Source organism: Bison bison, unplaced genomic scaffold, assembly GCF_000754665.1.
Source record: "Bison bison bison isolate TAMUID 2011002044 unplaced genomic scaffold, Bison_UMD1.0 scf7180017864227, whole genome shotgun sequence".
NCBI lineage: Eukaryota > Metazoa > Chordata > Mammalia > Artiodactyla > Bovidae > Bison > Bison bison.
Genome location: NW_011494799.1, coordinates 1,814,936 through 1,823,757, shown reverse-complemented (window position 1 = coordinate 1,823,757; position 8,822 = coordinate 1,814,936). Strand labels below are relative to the sequence as shown.

The window sequence follows — 8,822 nt, the reverse complement described above, 5'->3', positions numbered from 1 at the left end:
GGACGTGAGTCTCAGTGAACTCCGGGAGTTGGTGATGGACAGGGAGGCCTGGCGTGCTGCAATTCATGGGGTCGCAAAGAGTCAGACATGACTGAGCGAATGAACTGAACTGAACTGAGGCATATAGTATATACACTAAGTAACTTATTTCCCCAAAATCAAAATAAATGACTAAATCAATACATATATCTAGAAATGGTGAGAAAAGAAAACAACAAAAAAAGACCCTGAAATGCAGCATCTCTGTGCTCAAGACAACAAAAGGTAATTAAGCATCTATCAACTACAGCTGCTATATGAAAAACACTGGGTTAGATGCTGTGGAGGGAACAAAGAGAATTAATATTTGTCCTAAGGAGTGACCCATCCAATCAGGAGTGCAAAGATGAACTCATAGAACTACAATAATATAAGACTTAAAGACGGAGCATTTCTAATTAGTTACTTGGAAAATACCAAATCACTTTCCTCTTTCTTTAAACCTCCTTCATAACATTTATTTCAAGTGGACAGGAGTCATCTCTCCTACCAGGCTTTCATAATCCTTTGTCATTCTTATAAAACGTGTTCTTCATTGGGCTGAGCCTGTTTGCACCTCTGTTTTCACATCTATGAAATGGAATCCTGAGTAACGGCCTCATAGGGTTATTGTCAGCACTCTGATCTTTTCCAGTCCTGTGGAAAAGGACACTTATTGTCAATGACATTGACATTTATCGTCAATGACAATAAATGATTAGAATATTTCCTAGCCCGTGAGAGTATCACCGTCTTATTGTTACCACCTACCTCTCTACTGAATTTCTTGACCTGATTTGTAAGCTTCATACCATCTTGTTCACAATTCAAACAGCTTCTAGAAAACTACAATAGGTATTTTATGTGTTTTCTCAAATGAGAATAATGAAGTAGATGATAAAGACTAATGGTGCAATGGGTATCCAGAGGGTGCATGTTCACTCATCTCTAGAGAATTCAAGGCAGACTTGCTGAGGAATGTGAGTTGAAAGGTACAAGGGAACAAAAATGACCTCCTTCTGGGTAGGAAACCAGATTGAGGCACAGGTCACTGGAACATACATAGAAGAGAGGTGGCTGGAACGGAGAAGTGTGTTAGGTAAGCGATGAAAAAGAAACTCACCTCGGGTGTCACTGCAGTAATTTAGCAATGAATATCTGAGAGCCTCAACTACACAGGGCCATAGAAATAGGATAGAATCAGGATGTAGAAGCGACAAGACTCAGTAGGAGCACATCGCTGCTGTCACAAAGGGAGCAAGAGGAAAAGAGAAGAAGGAAAAAAAATCAGAGATACAGCTCAATTTCTGAGTTTGGATAACAAAAGCAATGATAGTTATAGAAATGGGAAAATGAAAGAGAAAGCAGAGCTTGCTTTTCTAAGGGGAGACTGGAAGTGAGTTTAACATAGGTGGAGTTTGAGGTTCACAGGTTATCAAATTGGACATGCTTACTAAGTCTGTCATATGAGGCTGAATCACTGAGGGGAAAGCGAAATTAGAGAGTTAAAAGCAACAATTAACCCTTTAATGTAAGTGACCCATGTCCTTGTAAGTTCAGTATCAAGATTCATAGGTATTCACAGACTCTTAACAGAAGTCCCTTGGGGCCAACATCAAGGAGAAGAGGGACAAAACCAAGGTGGCCATTCTTTTAAAAAAAATTTTATTGGTGTTATAATTGCTTTAAAATGCTGTGTTAGTGTCTGCTGTACAGCAAAGTGACTCGGCTATATGAATATATATATCCCTTCTTTTTTGTATTTCCTTCCCTTCTAGGTCACCAGAGAACACTGAATAGAGTCCCCAGCACTATACAGTCAGTTCTTATTTGTTATCTATCTTATGCATAGCAGTGTATATATGTCAATCCCAAACTCCCAACCCATCCCATCCTTCCTTTCCCCATTTGGTGTCCATATCTTTGTTCTCTACATCTGTGTTTCTATTTCTGCTTTGCAAATAAGATCATCTGTACTATTTTTCTAGATTCCACACATATGAGTTAATATATATAATATTTGTTTTTCTCTTTATGACTTATTTCACTCTGTTCGTATTTCCTTGGCCTTGGTTCTACAAGGATACAGGGTATGGGACCCGCACTGTGCTTTACACAGGGAGAGTTCTCTTTCCTTTCCCTGAAGACACAGTCTAGCTCGAGGAGACAAAGTTAGTGAGAGACAAAGGAAGGCCTCCTGGTTCAACTCAGCTCCCAGTACACACACCAGACAGACAAGGTGGCCCACAGCCTATATCAGCATAAATACAAATGGGCTGAAATAGATCTTTTACCTAAAATAAATGTCAAATAGTATGCAAATAAAAATATATTTTTGTCAGAAAGACCTTGGACAAGGCAGAACACAAATGTTTATTTAAAAGAATTTTTAAACTCTGATTCAGACTAGGAAAGTCAGGCCAGTCGCTGAATCCCATGGGACAAGCACATGCGAAGGTCTCCACCCAGTAAGTTAGCTTTTAATGGTGTCTTCACAAAACCACATGTCCTCAACTAGAACTAAGAAAAATTCCCAAAATATATAAATTCCAAGTGCATGCTGCTACTGCTGCTAAGTCGCTTCAGTTGTGTCCAACTCTGTGCGACCCCATAGACGGCAGCCCACCAGGCTTCCAGTCCCTGGGATTCTCCAGGCAAGAACACTGGAGTGGGTTGCCATTTCCTTCTCCAATGCATGAAAGTGAAAAATGAAAGTGAAGTCGCTCAGTCGTATCCAACTCTTAGTGACCCCATGGACTGCAGCCTACCAGGCTCCTCTGTCCATGGGATTTTCCAGGCAAAAGTACTGGAGTGGGGTGCCATTGCCTTCTCTGCCAAGTGCATGACCCAGGTCTAAATAAAGAAGAGAGGAAATGTTAGGTCAAGTATATACATCAAATTCATGGACCTTTCCAGTTGCGATACCAACAATACCTAAAATTGAGATTATATTTTTCAATGTTCACTTATCTATTTAAACATGCTTATTTCCCGTAATTATAATGGGGGAAAAATGCAGTCCACTGTTAGAACATAAGGGACAAGAAAGAAAGAAAGAAAACAATCGTACAGATATGTGTAGTTTGTCCATCTTACAGGTAAGAAAACTGAGGGAGATGGAATGAGTGTCCAAGATCAATGAAGGGAGCACAAGACTGGACGGAATTAGACTAGAACAGAAGCCTTCCCAGCACCCAATCCATGAGCTTTCCCCACAAAGTTGTTGCCTCTCAGGAAGAGGAGACTCAGAAGAAAACATTAAGAGATATTCCCTACCCTAGGGTTTGACAGATAACCTCTGATGGAAAGTTCCTTCTGTGTTTTGAGTCAAGAGGTAGAAATACAATGGACAGCATAGGCAAAGAGGAGAGTCAAGGCTAATCACTTTGCTGCTTTTGAGAAGATCTGCTTAGAATGTTCAATATCTATTTCAGAAATTTCACAATGAAAACCCGTGAAACAATGTACTGTCTGGAAAAGAATGGGCTAGAAGAGGCAAAAACGGAAAAGGAAAAGTGAAACAAATTTCCCATAAGTTCACATCTCATCATCCCATGAAAATGCCCTAGACATAACCTTCACTTTTCTTTCCTACAACTGCAAACTAGCTTTCTGTTTACTTCTGTTCAGCTTTTTTTTTTTTTTTTTTCCTGCTATAAGGAGACTTAGCACCTCACATCTGAGAGTTGCCAAATGATGTCCTATGCAGAATGTCAGTTTGAGAGTCTGGAGGGTGAAGGATGAAGAGACCCCAGAGGAATATCCAAGAGCCCAGAGAAATGAAGACCCAATGGCTCTGGGAAGAGGAAGGAGGCATTAGGCAGAGGCAGAAGGACAAAGTTACGCTCAGCTTTCAGTTTGCCCCATAAACCATCGCTGAGATATGAAAATAAAAGTGTCACTCTGAGATAACTTGTAGGTTTCTGGAAATAATCAAAGCTCTATTGAAGTGTAAGTGAACATGACTAGATCCTGGAAATAATGAATTTAGGAACTCCAGAAGTGAAAACAAAAGGCAATGAATGAAATCCACCTCCTTCAAGACATAATGCTTTTATCAATAAGTCAAAATTATTGCCAGACTTCCCGGGTGCCTCAGTGCTAAAGAATCTGCCTGCCAATGCAGGAGACTCAGGTTTGATATCTAGGTCAGGAATATCCCCTGGAAGAGGAAATGGCAACCCACTCCAGTATTCTGGCTGGGAAATCCCATGACAGAGGAGTCTGGTGTGCTATGGTCCGTGGGATCACAAAAGAGTCGGACACAACTGAACACACATGTACAAAACTATTGCCACATAATTGTTCAAAGGCAAATCAAGTTCAAAACATATTCTAAGTTCATCAGCTATAGGACTCCCTTAAAGAGGAGGTTAAATGAATGTGAATCGAAGCTAGTCAATATGTCCTCTATTTTCAAGAAACTTGTTTCTTAACTTGAAACTATTAGTTTTTAGAGTAAATATGTTTACTTAAAAGATTCATAGAAAGGAGCTAATCTCAGTTTCCTATCAATGTGATCTCTTTTTATCTTAACCTCAAGCAGTGTTCTCTAAAATGAAATTATAGCACAGTTTTAGAGAATAGAGTTCTTGAAATGACTTGGATAAAGGATATATTCTCAAATGATGTAAAGTGGCATTGTCAATAGAAGAAGGGGCTAAACTGAGAAATTTTGAAAAGGCAATGGGAAGGGAAGCTCAGCTAGCTTTTATAAACCAGCTAATGTGTGATTGATCTGAGTTCCACTGTTAGGGTTTAAATGGAACTCCCCTCTGGTGTTCACATCCTAACTGTAACCTTTCTTCAGCTTGAACATGGGACCTATAGGGATTTGAGCTACCACACCCTTCTCTCTGTGTACATAAAATATTTTTGGAGAGCTCTTTAGAATCTGTCTGCTCTGAGACCCATAAGTCCACTCTAAAGACAAGAGGTTTAACTTGAGATGGACACTTGTCATTGAGGAGGGCTCATAAATCATCGTCCGTTGAGTCTCTTTAGAGGATGAAAAGACATCTGAAATAGCATCCTGCATTCAGAAGGTCTAGAAAGACACCGAGGAAGAGTGATCCTCTCTAAGCTGTTGAACTTGGTCATAAGCCATCAAGAGGTTCCCTGGTGGCTCAGTCAGTAAAAATCTGCCTGCAATGTGAGAGACCTGGGTTTGATCCCTGGGTTGGGAAGATCCCTTGGACAAGGGCTTGGCAACCCACTCCAGTATTCTTGCCTGGAGAATCCCCATGGACAGAGGAGCCTGGCGGGCTGCAGTCTACGGAGTCACAAAGAGTCAGATACAACTGAGTGACTAAGCACAGCACATAAGCCTTCAAATCCAAATGGGTTCGGTGTTTTGGATTTTAAATCCCTTCTCTTCTAACACAGATAGAAATAATACAAAAAAGTTTACCTATGCAGCTGCAAATAAAAAATAATAATAAAATGCATCAAGTAAAAACTAATGATGAATAAAATAATAATGAAAAAAACTAGCAATTGCAACAATCAAACCCCAACAAATCACACAGCTGTGTCCCTGCCTTCAGCACATATGATTCTTAAATGATTGCATTCAACTTATGTGCTTGTTTTAAAGTTTTATTGCCAAAATGTTCCCAGAAAAGTATTGTGCTTTCTGGCCTTGTGATAATCAGAGATACCAATGTGAGGTGTTGCTTTTTTTTTTTCCCCTATCTTTTGGATCATATAAATGTACATGGTTTTCAGTCTTGCTTCCTGCATTTGTTTTTTTCCCTCTAGGACAATTTCTGGGGATCTCAAGAGAATGAAAGAAACCACTGTGACCAAGCTGGAATGCATGAAAACCATACCACCTCCTCACAGAGGACGAGGAACGGATCCCACGACTCTGTACTTGCCCCTGTCTTCTCTCCTTCCCTCCAGCTACATGTCCACTCTGCACCTTCCTTGCTACCCAGGCCAACTCTACCCTAGCTCCCTGGCCAAAGGGAAGATGGCTAGATCTCCTGGGGCCATGATGTGCGGCCTGAGAGGAAGTGTTGTCTTTGGGGAAATAGCAAGATTGGGTGACTACCTTAAAGTCAATACTATTTATCTTCACCTCTTGTCCTGTGGGCTGACAAAGGGGCACCACTGTTAGGCCCAACCCCCCTGCACAGCTGCAATAGAAAAGGCAGGGACTTGTACTTTCAAGTGTCAGACCCTTTGTGCCTGACTACTAGTTTATGAGGCTGATGTCAAGCATGGCAGTCAATGAAGTCTTTGTCCTAGGTGTACAGGGCAGGACAGTGGAAAAACTGCCCTCTCTTATATCCCAGGCTCATCCATCTTCCCCTCACCCTGGTTCTCAACTTCTCTGTCTCTTGAGCCGACAGAGAGAGGATCCCTCCTGGGTTAATGTACTGGAAAATTGCTCTGCATGTTTATGAGGGGGTCCCTTCCAAATGAAAGAAAAAAGGAAAGGGGAAAAAAACGGGGAAGAAGAGTCGTTTTTTCCCACTGAACTCATTGGCCTTATGCATGTGGGTCTGACCCTGATTAAGAAAATCTCAATGCCCTGCTAGGAGCTTTATTGTCCAGTTTGGCAGAACGCACTTCCGATTGAATTTTTTTTTATTATTTATAATCACAAAGTGGTTTTGAACAGCGACTCCCATCACCCATCCCACCACCACTACACACACACACACACACACATACACGCACACATCTAAGCCCTTACCTTTAAAGAGGCCCCATCCACTCACATCCAGTTTTCCTCACAACAACCTATCCTCCTTTTTAAAGCTGGTTTCCCCAAGGGAATTCCTTATAAATAGCAAACATGTTGTTTTCATACAGTTATATGGAAGTTGGACTGTGTGAACTTTGCCATGGACTTGGACCCAAGAGGTGGCTGCCTTCCATGAAATCACATTTGCTTATTTTAACTTTCTTTTTTTTTTTTTTTTAGCTAAAAATAATATCCTCTATCTCCAACCTCTTCCTTCACTCCCAAATTTTATTCCTCCATGCAAGGCTTGAGACTAAAACAAAATGTCACATAAGTGGTTAAGGCATCTACTAGGTATCAATTATGTATGCTCCGTCTACAGCAGACCAAGAGATTTTTACAAAACTAAACTGAGACCTTCCAGAAACTTCTGAACAGAAATCATGGAAATTGGAAACACAAGATTATAGATAGTTGTTTCATCTAGAAGCCAGCAGGCACACAGCAAGTGTTTTTTTGTTTGTTTGTTTCAGAAAATGAAGAAAAAAGAACTTAGCAGCTCAGTCCATTTTCTTCTTTCTTTAGCCTGATTTTCAGAAATTGCTTTATGTTTCCATGGATTATTAGTTTGGCCAGAGAAATTGGAGATGGGGAAATATTTGCACATAAAAGCTGAAATTCAGTCCTACTCAGCGTTGGACACCAGGAAACACAGCCCCAGCCCTCAAGGAAAAGAGTTAAAAGGGCAAGGATGGGAAAAGCAGCCCCAATCCATGCCTGCTAAGTCCCTTCAGACGTGTCAGACTCTTTGCTACACTGTGGACTGTAGCCCACCAGCCTCCTCCTTGAATTGTTTCTATGAAACAATTCAAAAGCTGAAATTCATTGGTGACAGAAGGAAAAATTTTTTTAGGGAAATTTGTGGAAAAGTCACAAAACTGACTCAAATTTAAAAAGTTAATCAAAGAGAAGAATTACTATTCCACCCTCAACCCCCACTCCAATGGTGGCTTCTGTCCTTGTTTTGAGTTGATGACACCAACCTTGAGGCAAATCCTACATTAAAGTTGAATTCCCTGGTAAATGAATGACCAAACCACCTTTCCTGTTAGGAAGTTTTTTGCAGAAGCTGACAGAAAACAATTACAACCGATTTTTCAATTCTGTGTATGATGTCCAAAACCGAGAAGTTTCTATGAAACAATTCAATTCCAGCATGTGAGGAATTTCCTGGGTTGTTGATTTTTCTTTTTCTCTTTCTCACTGTATATTTTTCACCAAGATTTCCTTCTGATTGAAACCTAACTTTCTTTTCTGCAATTTCCATTGCTCTACCACTGACAACAAAGGGGCTCATTTAAACATTTCGCAAGACAACAAAAAGAAAAAGGGGAAAGCTGACAAATCAGGCTCAGGAGAGGGGGGAGGCATTAAGTCTAACACAAACATTAATAGGGACCCCTAATCTCTTCTCCCGCCTCCTTTGATAGAAGGAGGTCAGAGCGCCTGGTCCCCACGCCTGCTCCCTCAAGACCGATAACAAGCAGATGTTACTGTAACATGCTCAGGGAATCAAGCATAAATATGACCCCTGACCCCGGCTGTCAGCTGATCCACTGAGCCTCTTAGAAATAGACTCTTCTCGTTGCTGAGTCCCCCCTCTTTCCCACCAGCCCCCTCCCCGGGCCTGGCGCCCCCACCTCGGGTTTCTATGCCAGTGGCTGCCGCCCTGGCCCTTGCACAGTTGCACTCGGTGTAACCTTTCTCTTCACGGAGGTCAAAGGCCCAAGACCTCAGGCCAGCCTCTTTTCTTGCTAAAGGCCAGCTGATGAATCATTCCAACTTGAAGGGAACAGAGGAGAGGGGAGGACTCTGAAGGCCTTTTCAGAGAAACAACTGTGGCCTATACATCAGCATTTACACTGCCTTGACACTTTCAAAACTCACGTCCCTCTCTGGGAACCACAGAAAGAAGTGGGGACTGAGAGGCCTTGCTATCAGGATGGAAGAAATAAGAAGGGAAGAAGGGGAACATGATACCAGCCTTCAAGACTGTGTAACTGGAGGCTGTCCAAAAAAGAGAGAAATGTAGGCGTGCACATGTGCACGC

General features: G+C 41.5%; 1 long non-coding RNA gene across 1 annotated transcript in view; it reads right to left on the bottom strand.

The window, feature by feature from the left end:
• The window catches only part of LOC104992881, a 22,317-nt gene extending 15,516 nt beyond the window's left edge, over positions 1-6,801 (bottom strand). The window contains exon 1 of the long non-coding RNA XR_825763.1: positions 6,722-6,801. This is a non-coding gene — a long non-coding RNA (uncharacterized LOC104992881). The remainder of the gene's footprint in view (positions 1-6,721) is intronic.
• Between the last annotated feature and the right edge of the window lie 2,021 nt (positions 6,802-8,822).